The sequence below is a fragment of the Condylura cristata genome, unplaced genomic scaffold (genome assembly GCF_000260355.1).
Source record: "Condylura cristata isolate star-nosed mole 26May11 unplaced genomic scaffold, ConCri1.0 scaffold00002, whole genome shotgun sequence".
Taxonomy (NCBI): Eukaryota; Metazoa; Chordata; class Mammalia; order Eulipotyphla; family Talpidae; genus Condylura; species Condylura cristata.
This window is the reverse complement of record NW_004567103.1, coordinates 58,666,614-58,682,353: the sequence shown is the minus strand read 5'-3', so window position 1 is coordinate 58,682,353 and position 15,740 is coordinate 58,666,614. Positions and strand designations below refer to the sequence as shown.

The 15,740-nt window shown below is 33.4% G+C and overlaps 1 protein-coding gene across 2 annotated transcripts in view; it reads left to right on the top strand.

Moving 5' to 3' along the window:
• GALNT13 (polypeptide N-acetylgalactosaminyltransferase 13) overlaps nucleotides 1-15,740 on the top strand; it is a 413,355-nt gene that overhangs the window by 17,226 nt on the left and 380,389 nt on the right. For both annotated transcript variants that reach the window (XM_004674649.2, XM_012728953.1), the window contains exon 2: nucleotides 9,139-9,209. The gene's annotated coding sequence lies outside the window, so the exon portion shown is untranslated. The remainder of the gene's footprint in view (nucleotides 1-9,138; nucleotides 9,210-15,740) is intronic.

Sequence of the window (15,740 nt, the reverse complement as noted above, 5' to 3'; positions counted from 1 at the left end):
TCTTGAGAAAGGATCCCACTGCCCCAGTAGCCCCCAAAGTTGTGCCATTTCAACAACCAAGGCTGACATTTTTCTTTAAAATAAAACTATTCCACATTGTGAACTCCATTGCATATTCCACATTAACAATAGAAAAGGGTCTCTCTAACTTTAATTCTGAGCATGAAAATCCTGGATATAAAAACCTCTGAAAGCTCTACTAGTTAAATTTCAATTTTTTTAGTTTGTCATTCAAAACCCTTCAAAAGAAAGTCATCCTAAGTAACCTTTGTATCCTCACTTCTAATCTGTTAACCTCTTCCTGGTCTATTTTCAGGAATCAATAAATTATGTTTCTGCATTACCTGAACATGTCCTAAATGCCCATTATTTCTTTGTTTACACTGTTTTTCAGTCTTGAATTACATATCCTCTTATTTTAAGTATCAGATGATACATCTTTTTAAAGGACTTTTCCCACATCTCCAAGACAAAAATTATTTTTTTCCTGTTTCAATAACACTCTGTTCTTAATGCAATTGCTGACACCATAGTTATGTCCTCATTTGTTTCCTACATTCTTCATTGTTCCCCTGAGGCCAACCAAAGTCCATAATATAGCTAATCATTCAATATAAGTCTTGAAAAACTGTTAGATATTGATTCAGTCCAACAAAGGGCTGTGAATTTAGATACTCTATTGAGTGAACTTTTGTCATACTTCTGATATCTTTGTGTGGAATATGATGGGGTTATAAAAATATTAACATAATCCATTCCAAAGATAATTACTAAAATTTATCAAGATAGTGGGTTCAAAAGGGTGCTTAAAGGCCTTATAATTTCAACTAGTCAGTATGTGAAACTTTTTCAACAATCCTGAGGATGAAGAGCTTCTTGAACTCTTCCTTTTTGTGGGATGCATGGCTCCAAAATATACCATGTGCACACATACACACACACACACTCATACATTGTATAAATAATTACTGTATTAGTAAGAATAGCTGCAACTAGCTGGAAGACTATTGGAAATAATTTTAATTTGAAGTATAGTAACTTTCATAAATAGTGGTAAAGACAGAGAAAAAATAGCTTACCATACAAACAATTCATATTCTGGTCATGTATGTTCATCTATATACATACCTACCTACCTAATCTAGCTCACTAATTTCAAATATATAAATAAATATGGGGTGCTGATTTATTCCATTGTACTTCCAGATTTGAGACCACAAGATGAGTATATACTTTTCTGGTTGAGCTCACTTGGGGTTTCTCATGTAGTTGCCTTCAGGTGATCCCTGGTGGTGGAATCATCTTAAAAGTTGGATGAACTGGATGCCCAAAATGTCACAGTGCCTCTCTCCTTTCTGCATAGCAGCTGAGGACTCCAAGAACAGAAAATAGAAGAGACTAGTTAAGGATTACTTTGGAACTAGTGAAGTCTTACTTCCAGTATATCTTTCTGGTCAGAGAAATACAAGGGTATGTTCAGATACCAGGAAGCATTGAGAGTTTCATCCCTCTCTCTTTTTTTTTTCTTTTAAGATTATTTTTTATTTATACATACAGAACTGGGGTATAGGCCAAATTTGCAGGGGTGGTAAGAGGATTCACCAGAGACAGAGTGGGGAGCAGAGAACAGGCAGATCGACAAAGCACACTGCTGAGGGGAGCAGCAGGCGAGACAGGAGAAATCTGCAACACCATGTGGGTCACCTCTGGGGCGAGGATTGAACTCACACTGGCTGTGGCTAGCTTTCAGTGCTGAGTCCTAAGCTGTTGAGCCACCAGGGAAGACCCAAGAGAATTTCATCTCTTGATGGGTGACTATCAGGGTCACATTTGCAGAACTGCACATGGGTTACCATGTATTGTGGCCCTGTTTATAAAATTCAACCTGTCATACCATATATATGGATTTTGTGGTTGAGTGGGTAAAAGATGTATTCAACTGATTATAATTAGATATGCACAGTGTAAATACAATAAGTTTAAACAATGGCACAAAAACATTAAGAAATCTTTGTTAGAGGGGGCTTGGTGGCACAGTGGGTTAAAGACCAGCACAATGAAGCTTTCAGCAGCCACTGCAACACCAGTTTGATCCTTGGCCTGGGAGATGACCCACATGGCATGGCAGACCTCTCCTGAACCACCCACTGCTCCCCTCAGCAGCATATTTCAGTCATCCTGCCTATTCTGATCCCCACTCTGTCTCTGGTGAATCCTTTCACCTTTAGCCTCTGGCCTGTACCTCAGTTTCTGTATGTATAAGTAAATAAATCTTAAAAAAAAAAAAGCACTGGTAGTGACCAAAAAGCATAATATTAAATTTACTTATAATATACCTAAAATTCATAGTCATACCACATTCTTATTTTACGTAATAATTTGAAATATCACAATTCTAAATTTATGTTAAAATGTTAAAATAAACCCTTCATTTAAAAAAAAAAGAAAAAAATTCATGCTTAAAGCATCTTGAGTTTCTGGAAATTCATTTTTAATGAATATTGCAAGCTATTTCATTACTTGGAATCTAATTTTAAGAATACTCCTTCATACAGTTTGATTAAATTAAACTATAAAGTGTCCTTTTATGGAACATAAATTTCTCATTTGGAGTCATTTTTTATGTATCCTAATCTCCTGAATGTTAATTCTATTTCTCTCCTGGACACCTTTAAATTTTCTATCATTTGAGTAATTATTTGAATTATGAACTTGAAAATTTTGTTATTCACATACACATTCATATATAATGGTACAATAATCATGAAGTTCCCAACAGAATTTTTTTCTTAATTTTACTGGCAAATTTTTAGGTAATATTGATCCCTAATAAATTGCTTTCAACATGTATCCAAAAGTGCTTAAAGAAATTCATACTTTATTTTCCCCTTCACTAAATATGAATTATTGATGTTGGTAGAACAAGCCTGATAAGTAGCTCTAAAAATTGACCAGCAATTTTGGATTTTTACAATGATTCTATAATTTATTCACTAAATTTTTTTTAGAATTCCAGCCTTTATATCTACAATTTGGGCAGGCAAAAGAAAAAGATCATAGAAGTGCACATAACAACTAAGGGAGGAGAGAAAAGATAATTAGCAATTGGCAGGTCCAGATTCATAACATAAAAAATCACATTTCATTAACTTTTTAAAAATTTCATCGTATTGTTAATTATGGTCCAACTTTGTCTGTTAACACTGAATTTATACCTTGTTTGTTGTTGTGTGATTTGTTCATACCTACACACTTTGTTGTTTTGTTCTCTATGATTTTTTAAATTAAGACTCATTTTCATTATTGATTGTATTTTGTTCAAAAATTAAGAAAATTTATAAAAGAAAGTAATATTACATTTCATACCATTCAGACATTACCATAAAACATTTTGCTGTATTATACTCCACTATTTCTATATTACATATGTAAATATGGCACATAATTATTTAAACAATTGCTACTTTCTTAATATACTTTCTAAAGTATATTAAAAATATAGGTAGATGCCTTCTTTATATAAACAGACACTATTTGAGAAATGAGTTTTATAACTACATTTTATCATACGTACAACCACAAATACTTATTTGCTATCTAATTACTAGATGCTCAAGTTGCTTTTAATAGTTAATTCAATTATAAATGTTATGCCACCAATGAAGTTCTCTGAACATGACTATTTCTATCTTTAATTATTCTTAGAATTGCTCATTGGAAATGAAATGAACAAAAATCAGAGACATTAAAAAAGCAAATGGGAAATATCAATGGAGACTAGAAAGTAATGACATCAAGGTTATTAAATATGCCATGCTTTCTTGTGTATTTGTTGGGGTCGACTAGAGTGAATTAAGCAACTGTTGTAGATTCTATCTCAGAAGATGAAAGAATCAACATTTCCTCATATTTAAGTAGATAGTATCAGATGGTAAAAAAGTAGGCATTTAGTGTTCTTTACATAGAAAATCTGATGGATGTTTGGAACAGTCACATTCTTTGTGTGTTCTTATTAAACATTCAACAAAAGTTTAAATGATGTAATGAGAACAAGGAACTGACTGAGAACCAATATGAGTTAGGACATAGGTATTACCTTCTTACCATTTAAATAGAGAAGAGACATGGATGAAAGTATTCAGTTAGGAAACACCATATGTAGACTCGACAATGTAGAGACTGAAAAATCAAGGACAAATATATGTTTCTAGGATCTTGATCAAAGGATTAACTAGGCAGATAGTCTATGATGGCATATATGCATTGCTGCATATGGAATTATGTACCAGTAAGATGGTTAATGGACTTCAGAAGAATTATACTTAAATAATGTACAATATTCAGGATATCCTGATTTTTTCATAACTTCCATGAGTGAAATTATTATAGGCTTATTGTTGAGTCATATTTATAATAGAGAGGGTGGGAGTTAGTTTAGTGTTTATGAAGGCCAAATTTGGGAGAGAGAGAGAAAGCAAGAGAAAGATATATTAGTGATGACTTTGACTTAGATTAATCAGCTTACTTTGATATCTAGGAAAATAGAGGAATAAATAAAAAAGACACTTGACTTTCATATACCTCAAAGAGAAGAACAAATGGGGTAACAACCAACATGACTTTGAGAGGAGTAAATCACTGTGAGTTAATCTAATTTTATTCTCTGACACAATGACAGGACTTAAATATGAGGTAAAGCAAAGAGTTCATATATCTTCACTTCAGTGAGGTTGACTTTTTATCTCATATAATGTTCTCATCAGCCAGTAAAAAAATTGTCTTGTGTAAAGGAAGGCTTAACTTATTATTTGTGATCAAACCAGTGATTTGCCAAGGAAGACTAAGTAAAACTCCAGAAGGGCTCATTGTATACTTATACTAAATGACATTTCTTTTAATCTCCTGGATTTAAGGGTACAAAATAGGAATGCATAACCTAGGAAAGTTAAACTTGGAATAATCCAAAATGATCATAAGAAGAAAGATGTCTGATACAAATTACGATCTGTGAGAACCGTTAATTTAATTGACACTTAAGAGTAGTAATGCTATAAATTAGAAATGAGACCTGGAATAGTTGGAATAGTTGTTTGCATTACTCAGGTGCATATATAGTGTTTTCTGTTTTAATGAATTATTTGTCATGTTATATTCAATTCTTTTGTGTGCTTTTGGTTATAAAACTGTAGCACATCTTAATTTATTTGTAGGAATTTTCCTTAAATCTTTTTTTTTTTTTTTTTTTTTTTTTTTAAGATTTATTTATTTGTGCATACAGAACTGGGGTACAGGCCAGAGGCTCAGGGGCAGCGAGAGGCTTCACCAGAGACAGAGTGGGGAGCAGAACAGGCAGATCGACGAAGTACACTGCTGAGGGGAGCAGCGGGCGGGTCAGGAGAGGTCTGCCACACCATGTGGTCACCTCCGGGGCAGGCAGGAATCGAACTCATGCGGAAGCGGCTTTAGATTCTCAGTGCTGTGCTTCAACCAGCTGCGCCACCAGGGAGGGCCAAATCTTTTAAAGTGCTTGATTCTTCTTTGTAACAAAGTAAGGAATATCAGAGGAAATAGTTCCTCTAAAAATATATGATTATTTAATTAAAATTTTCTGCTTCCATATGCATTTTTAAAAACTTGAGTCAAATTGGATAAGCTCTTGAAAGCTTTTTAATGGTAAACAAACTCAACATGTGTAATACTAAAAATGAATAAACTTAATTCGACACATAATACGAAGAGCTAGGGCCAAAGATGCAACAAATCCTGTGTCACTGGCTATAGGGATTGTAAAATATAACCAGGTTGTGGGGTTTTTCAAATTTGAAAACTAAGTGCATACTTTTTAATTATGCAGTTTTACAACTCTGGCAACCTCATGCTATTTTGGTCCAACAATTCCCTTTCTGTATATTATATCCTCAGGAAGCACTCCTGCTATGACAGAAGTTGTACACAAAAGGAAATTTGCAGTATTTTTATTCTTTAATTTTTATAACCATATCTGGTAACAATATAAGTATGAAGATGTACAAGCTAAGTAATGGCATGTATGGAAGAGTTATCACTGAAAAGATCATTTTATGATAAAATGTTTGATATTACCACAAAAGGAAATTCACAAGTAAAATGAGAATCTAATCATAAAAGTGTTGATAATGTCAAATTTGTAAAATAAAAGTCGAGGTAAACAAAAAAGTTATATGTAAAATATATTATTGTGGGCATTGATTTTAATTTTTTATGTTTCTTTTTGAATTTAAAAAACTGTTTAATTTTGATTTAGAAAAACAGTTGGATAAAAATCCACTTAACATTGATAATTTTACAGACCTATACTATCCTTTTTCCTGATGACTACTTTCTTTTGGTAATATTTAACTTCATCGAATTTGGTTAATATAAAATTATTGTCTGTATGATTTATTTGAAAACACAAAACTAGGTTCTACATTTTATTTCCCTTTGTATCTTAAATATTTACATTCACATGTACATATATAAGTTATAAACAAATGCATATCTTTAAATATATTCAGCATATAAATTTATGAATATATATATAAACATCCTATATTTAATACATGAGAATACTTATGTATCACTCTAAATATCTTATCATCATAGTTGTCAAAAGCATGGGCAATGACTCTGACTTATTTTTTAAATATTTAATTTTTTCTTTAAAAATGCATCATTTCATTGTTTTTGTGTGATACTAAAAGAGCTCAATAAAAGTAAAACATTTATTTATTTCTACATTTTTTTCTTTAAGTTGTAATTTTTATATTGTTTCAAACAGACAGAAATTTTACAACTTTTGTACTTAAGAATACTACCTTCCCAGATTTGTTGTTTACTTATGCTTGCTTTGCTTTATTATTTCTGCTAGGATTCTCTTCATATATGTATTTGTAAATATATATGTACGTATGTGAGTGTGTATATGTATATATATAGCTGAATCATTTGAAAATACTATGTAAACATGTTTCTTTAGTATTTGAGTGTTTCTTCTTAAGAACATTACCCTATATAATCACAGTACAACTGTAAATCAAGAAGCTCATTATTAACTTAAATATCATTATATAACTCATTGCATCTAGCATCACTTTTGTCTTTGGCTGTCTTATCTTTTAAGCTTTTTAAAATCTGGAACATTTTTCAGTCTTTAATGACTTTAAAGAACTGAGGCTAAGTATTTTCAAACTTTTCTTAATTTGGGTTCACAGCAGATAATATTCAGACTTTATTTAATTTGAGTTTACCTGATTATAGTTGGTGGGCAAAGAGACTGATAAGGGACAAGACATTCCTGTGCTTGAGGATTGAGGATTGCACAGTAGACAAACTACCAAATTATGAAATGGGTGAGTGCAGAAAACATATCCCTGCAAAGGAGATAACCATTTCTTCATGTTCTGGAGACTGAGTTTCACCTTGCAAAATGTTCACTTGAATTTCTAAAAGCTGGAAATGAGGATGGTTATGAGAAATCTGCCTTGGAATATTGTTTAGTGTCCTTTAAAACCATAGTGTGGGATAAACAAAATATATTGGTAAACTGATTTGGTTGTTATGCCAATCTCCTCTGGTCTGGAAGCTTTGAGGGGAATTTCAGTCTCTGCTCTGTAAGTGGTATTACAGAGGTATTAGGCCTAGCAGGTTTGAATGAGAACAATTACAGGTCAGAACAGATCATTATGAAACTAGGATCACCTGTGTATTAGTTGCTTCACATTGGGAAATCTTTGCGATTGGTGTTAATTTTAGTTCTCTTGAATGTAGTGATGAGAATGTGAATATGAAGAAACATGTGACTCTGCTAATTTTCATAACTTTGTCATGATGAAATTATATGAGAATATAAATTTGTATATTTATTAAGCTCCAACTTTTAGGAAAATTAAATTTATAAAAATACATGGTTTCTTAAGAATCTCTTAAATATATGGTTTCTAAAGAATCTCATATAATTTTGACATTTAACTGCAAACTTACCAAGTCTGTCTAGTTTCTTCCTCTTGTTTGAAAGTGCTGTGCTGGTCATTTGTAAAATCATACACTCCCATACCAGGTAGAGGCTGGAGTCATATTGTTATCTTTCATATGCTGGAAGAAGAGATAAATTAGGTCTTAAACTCAGGATGCTTGTTGAACTTTTCATTTGGTTACTTTTAGTTCTGCTGAATACAAAATCACATCTCCTATATTATTAAATTGGTGTTTCTGTTTAGTACTATAATGGATCCTATTTCTCTTAGCAGAAATTCTGTTCATTGTTGAGAGCTAAGGATCTTCTAACAATGCTTAATACTTAGGAAGTTTTTTTTTGTTTTGTGTATAGTGTGTTCAATCTGTCTGAAACAACAGGCACTTTAAATAGAGTTGTTTTATTATTATTAGGTTATGCTTTATTTTTCTTCTTTTGAAAACCTCTTTAATAAAATATATCCAAGAGCATAAAATCCACTTAATACTTTGAGCTTTGAATTTAATGTGTTCTCCCCTCTATCAATACCCTAAAACAAATTCTTTAATAAATTTTTTATTAAAATAAAGTAACTTTATGACATTGACTTTCTGAAAAGCAAAATGAAAGTTGTGTATTTTGTGAGGTGTGCAAGTGGCATGTCTGTATTTTTCTCAGAGCATGGTTTTCAATTAGAGTTGAAATGCAATTACATTGTGAACTGGTGCAATTCTCTGGATAAATCAAGCAAAATTCTCTTCTAAATCAGTGATCTTCCTATCAGGCAAATGTACATTTTAAAAAGTTGAATTATGTTAATAACCATCTCAAATGTCCAACTAAATTTACTTATGAACACCTCATATTTTCAGATGTCGTTTAGGCTGTGCCTGGGGTGCACTGTGTTTCTTACCTATACTTTGAAGCCAGTATTTCTTACCTCTAATTTAAGATTGTCCTCTTGGACTGATGTTTAAAATATTTGCATGTAGTTGGGAATATTGTGTTTGTCAGCTCATTATGTCTTGCTACATGTATGATCTATATTTTGCAAAGCCTTATTTCATTATGTTAAAGTATATAGTGTCTAAATGTTTGTTGGTATGGATTAATTTTTCTGTGACCTTGGGAAAATTGCTTACTTTTGGATGCTTATCTTTTCACAGATGCAGTTTGTAGGAGTATTTTGAGGATGAATGTTTGCAAATCATTTTGAAATTGCCAAGCACCACATACAGTAAGTAATACGTATTTTTATTTTTTCACTCAATTGCAGTCATGCTGAATGAATTTGGCAGACAGTCATAAAAGAACACATTTCTATTTGCAGTTCTTAATATTTGTGAATATTGAGAGGAAAATGTATATAAAAGGCAAAAATTTGATGAGCTATTTGCTAGCATGAATAAAGGAATATGACTTCAAGATTTCTAATGACTGATTTTACTATTGTCCCATAGACATACTCACACATAATATTTCTCACTTAAGTGAGGTGATTTTTGTTCTCTTAACCAGAAGATGAGAAGAGTGAAAACATGTGCCAGTATTTATGATTAGCCTGTGTTGATATGGGAATTTGAAGATGTTTTGAATTAAGTATTAACATTTGCTGTTATGACTTACATGTGTTGCCTGTAATTCCCCCCAAATATTTTAATGTCATTACATTAAATAAGAAAGCAGAGACCTATGACGTTTTAATACCACCCTTTATACCTATCCAAAATAATGAATATGGGCTTTGAATACAAGACTTGAAAAAACAAAGCTTCTACCAATACTTTGAAAAATGTAAACAATTTATTTAAGGGCCTGAATATTTGAGTGCAAACGTATTCTGGTTATTTCCTTGGATTTTATTTTGAGGATACTGAAGATGTATTTTTTGTGTTGTCTGTCACGACATTAATTTCAAACGATGTTTTTCCATTCCGCATTTAGCCTAGTTTGAATATGTAGGAGATATGTGAAAATGTAGATTATGAAAATGTCTAAATAATCTAAATTATCCTTGGATGAAACGTATTTAAAATAAGTTCTGAAGTTCTCCAAGTCTTCTTCCATTCATTAAAAAACTCAGTTAAGGGGGCCCTCCCTGGTGGCGCAGCGGGTTAAAGCACTGCACTGAGAATCTAAAGGCGCCTTCGCATGAGTTCGATTCCCGCCTGCCCCGGAGGTGACCACATGGTGTGGCAGACCCCTCTTGGCCCGCCCGCTGCTCCCCTCAGCAGTGTACTTCGTCGATCTGCCTGTTCTGTTCCCCACTCTGTCTCTGGTGAAGCCTCTCACCGCCCCTGAGCCTCCGGCCTGTACCCCAGTTCTGTATGCACAAATAAATAAATCTTTAAAAAAAAACTCAGTTAAGGGCCCCACTGGTGGCCAACGGGTTAGAGCGCTGCACTGCAAGCTAGCTACAGCAGCTTCAATCGCATAAGTGTGAGTTCAATCCCGCTCTCCACAGGTGATAAACATTTTGCAGCAGACTATCCTGTTTCACCTGCTGCTCCCCTCAGCAATGTACTTCGTCGATCTGCCTGTTCTGCTTTTCACTCTGTGTCTGGTGAATCCTCTCACCACCACTGCACCTTTGGCCTGTACCACAGTTCTGGATGCATAAATAAATAAATCTTTAAAACAACAAAACACAGTTAAATGCTTCCTTATAGTACTCTGAAGTTGGAAAGGACTATCTACCCAAATTCCCTGTTTAATAAAGTAGGATGACCTGAAAGACAATTCAAAAATAGTTCAAAATAGTTTTTCTAAAACACCTAAATGCAATATGGCAGTATTGATATGGGTGTTTGTACATCGTCTCCCAATATATATACACCAAAAAAATATATATATATATTGGCATGGTGTAGTGGCTTAGGAATTCAGACTCTGGATTCATTTAAATCATGGATATATCAATCATTAACTGTGTGCCTTAAGAAATTACTGTCTCTTTAATATGAATGTGAGGGGAAGGTAGGCAGAGGCGGTATGAACATGGGTGATTAGTGGAGTCTAATCGCTAGAATGTTATTACAAAAATTAAAGATTTTATAGTAGTAAGGATTGTTCAGAATAACTGAACCAATAGGACATATAGTTATAAATAAAAATGAGTCTACCTAAAAAAATAAAAATGAATATAAGATTCAGAATACCTCACCTGTGGTAAGTCAATGCATATAAAATGTAATACAGTTCCAGGTACTTAGTAAATTGATATTTCAATTCAAGTACACTGGTTATTAAGCATCATAACTTCATAATCATGTCATATAAAGTATGTAAAAAGATAAACTACTGCTCACTGAAGAAACTACACTTCAGCTTCTTTTTAATTAGGGACAGAACCTTTTAGTAGACACATTTATGCTTTGAATTTTTTTTTAAAGATTTATTTATTTGTGCATACGGAACTGGGATACAGGCCAGAGGCTCAGGGGCAGTGAGAGGATTCACCAGAAACAGTGGGAGCAGAACAGGCAGATTGACAAAGTACATTGCTACGGGGAGCCGCGGACGGGTCAGGAGAGGTCTGCCTCGCCATGTGGTCACCTCCGGGGCAGGCGGAGATCTAACTCATGTGGAAGTGGCCTTAGCTTCTCAGTGCTGTGCTTTAACCCGCTACGCCACCAGGGAGGGGCTTAAATTTCTTTTTATATAGATGTCATGGAATGGAATTAGTGGGTTGAATGGCAGATGCATTTTTTTAAATATAATTTGATGTTGGAAGTGATACTTCCATTCTCTCTTTTTTGTCAGATTGCTTTAGGGTCTTTTGTGACCCCATATAAATCTCAGTAATATTTGTTCCAGTTCTTTAAAAGAAGCCATTGATAAGTTTATTGGAATTGTGTTGAATGTGTGTATTGCTTTTTAGGATCCAACATTCTGTTGTTGTTTCTTCTAATCAATGAACAGGGAATATCTTTTCCATTTCTTTGGGTCTTTTATTTCTTACAGCAATGTCCTATACTTTGTATTTACTTTTTTTACCAAGTTTTTTAGGATTATACCTAAATATTTATTTATTTATTTTGGTGTAATAGTAAATGGCATCACTTTCTTAAATTCTCCCTCTTCTATTGCATGTTTTTATATGGGAAGGCAACTATTTATTTGTGTTGATATTATACCCTACCACTTTACTGAACTGATTGTTTCATTTTTTAGTTTTTCTGTGGACTATTGAGGGCTCTGTATGTATGTTATTATGTCACTTGCAAATGATAGCTTTATTTCTTCTTTTCTAATTCTGATTCCTTTTATATCCTTTTCTTATCCGATTGTTCTATTTAGAACTTCCAAACTATGTAGAGTATCACTGGTGACAGTGGACATCCTTGTCTTGTACTAGATCTTAGTGAAATAGTTCCTTGTTTTTCATTGTGAAGAGTGCTATTAGCAGGGCCCTCCCAGGTGGTGCAAAACATTAAGGCACAGCACTGTGAAGCTATCACAGCCACTGCAGCACAAGTTCAATCCCCAGCAAGGGAGGTGATCATGGCACAGCAGACCTTTCCTGTCTCGCCCACTGCTCCCCTCAGCAGTGTGCTTCATCAGTCTGGCTGTTTTGCTATCCGCTCTGTCTCTGGTCAGTCCTATCAAGCCCCCTTCCCCATCCCTCACTCCCGCACCTCTGGCCTATATACCAGTTCTATATGCATAAATAAATATATCTTTAAAAAGGAGAGTGTTTTTTGCTATGGTTTGTTTAGATGGCTTCTAGTATGTTAAGGCATATTCTGTTTATCTCCGGTTCTTTGAGGGTTTTCATCATAAATGGATGTTGGATCTTATCATATGCTTTTCAGCATCTATTAATATGATCATATGGTTTTTATCTTTCTTTTAGTTGATGGGGTGAATTATGTTTCTTGATTTTCTGATGATGAGCCATCCTTGTGTTCCTAACATTAGTTCCACATCAAACTACACCATTTTCTTGTAGTTCTTCAGCCACTTTATGCAATGCAGAGAGGTTTGGAAAGATGAGTTAAGGTTGGCTTAATCACTCCCCTTTCTTTGTATCATTTCCAGGTTTGTCATAGTACACGAACACCTTTTACAACATATTGACCATGCTATGACTTCCCTTTTAACCTCTTTAATGATCTTCAGCTTCTTCTACTTTAGCCATGCAGTGATCTCAGTCCCTTAACACTTCACATCATGAAACAACCCACCAGTGGTATTTTATCTGAGGCATATTTTCAAACTTAATAGTATGCAAGATATTATTACTCAAAAATTAATGGGTTCAAACATTTTGTAATATCTTACTATTGTTGAATTGGAGAATGGAGACTTAGAGAAATGCCTTTTAATATCAATATCTGATCTCTGGAAGTCAAAGCTAGTGTTAGTAATTCTATTTCATTTAATTTAATAGATGTTGCATTTTGTACTAGATTTTGATGCAGCTAGAAAATGTTAAGAGAAATCAGGGAAACAACACAGAAAAGTTTAGAGGTTAAGTGGCATACTTCAGTGAATGACAAATGAATTAATTTGATAACAGAATAAGTTTTTTTATATTGGATGAAAAACAGATAATATTGGAAATTAAGGCTGGAACTAGGTTGTAGGAAATACTGGTAATTAGTTAAGAAACTTGAATTTTGGGTCAACTGAAAATCATATTTTGTGAGAGCCAATCTGTGGGAGTATAAGAATGGAGGGAGGGTGACAAAAATGTGAGGTTATAGCAGTGGGAAAGAGGAAGGACTGGAGTCAGGAAGTAATGATAGCAACACTTGTGTGGTATTTACTATGTACTCAGTTGGGTTTTAAATGATATGCTTATCATTTCATTTAGCCTACAAACCATCCTAAGAGGTAGATACTAATGTCATCCCATTTTACACAAGAAAAAACAGAGTGAAATTATTTAGTGAATTGTCCCAGGTCAAATAACCATAAAATAGTGGGGCTGATACTTGAGTCCACTAGGCAAACTGAAATCTCTTCAGTTAACCACTATATCTTTATCCTGAAATATAATGGGTATTTCCTGTTGAATAAACTGGAAAATTATGTTAATAGAGAAGCAGATATTTTTCCAAAATTTACCCCCTTTTTTAAGACTTTGCGTAGGTAGAAGAATATCCTGACCTTTAGGGAGAAATATTTCTGGTGATTATTGATGAATCTTGGATGTATTCATTTCTGTGTTGGGCAACAGGAATCATATAATTTATGATATTGCTCAATTATAAATTAGAATAGTAAATATGTCATCTTAATGTAATTTATCTTCTTTCCTTAGCAGAGCTTAAAATGAAAAAGGGATAGAGTGCTGAATTAAAGATTTAGTATCTTAGCTCTATGAAAGACCAATATTTTAGATTAAGTTTACCTATTATACTAAATAATAATTTTGACAAGGAAAAATCTAACATAATATACTAAATAAGAGCTTGGACTCCATAAGAGCTTGATCTTGAAACATATTGCTGCAAGGTGCCTATCCTGAATGAATTCCATTTAACTGTGTCACTTGTTGATTATGTAAGCTCTTTGTGCCTCTGTCTCTTCAACTTTGAAATCTGAGCGTAACAGTACTATGTCTTTTGAATATTGTAAAGATTAAATAAAGTACTTATAGTGGCTCCTAACAGTGAATTCTTAATAGATATGAGTTACATTTTTATCTTATATAGCATATTGTTTTATAAAATTTATTTATTTTAAATTTCATTCATTTATGCATACAAGAACTGGGGTACAGACCAGAGATGTGGGGGTGAGAGGATTCACCAGAGACAGAGTGGGGAGCAGAACAGGCAGATCAACTGAAACACACTGCTGAGGGGAGCAGTGGGCAGGACAGGAGAGATCTGCTCTTCCCTGGCCAGGTGTTGAACTTATGCTGCAGTGGTTGCAGATAGCTTCAGACTGCTGCATCTTCACCACTTTTGCCATGAGAGAGACCCTGTTTTATAAAATTTAATTACAGAATTATTGCCTTGTAAAGTTTTTTTATTATGAACTTGTTAAGGACATAGAACAATGACTTTTATAAGGAAGGACCCATGTAACCATTATATAGATCAAGAAACTGAATGTTTCTGCTTTTCCAGAATCCCCATTTATTCGGCTGCTCAAACATTATCTCCTTTCATCAATTCTTGACATAACATTTCAGTGATGTGTGTAGTAATAACTTCCTTACTTTTAGTAATAACTTAACTTTTCACATATATTTCTAAACATACAATTTTAGTTTCAACTTTTTTTTTTACTTTCTATAAATCATAATCATACAACATGCATTCTTTTTGTCTGGTTTCTTCTCCTGAATGTATATTTTTAAGTTTTATTAATGTTTCTTATGGTTGATTATTTTTCATTGCTATATAGTTTATCACTATATAAATATAATACAGGGTCTTCAACCATTGCATTTTTGATGGTCATTTGAGATGTTTCTAGGTTTGGGTAATTATGAGTTCTATTGCTATAAATATTCTTTTAAAAATTTCTTGGTGCACATATACATACATTTCTGTTGGGTATTTAGTGAGCAATGAAATTGCTAAGGTATACTTTATGCAAAACTTCAATTTAAGTAGATGCTGTCAAACAGATTTCCAAAGTAGTTAACATAAATTATACTCCATTCTGTAGTATATTGAGGTTCCCATTGTTTCATTTTTTTTTTTAAATTTATTTATTTGTGCATACAGAACTAGGGTACAGGCCAGAGGCCCAGGGGCGGTGAGAGGCGTCACCAGAGACAGAGTGGGGAACAGAACAGACAGATTGA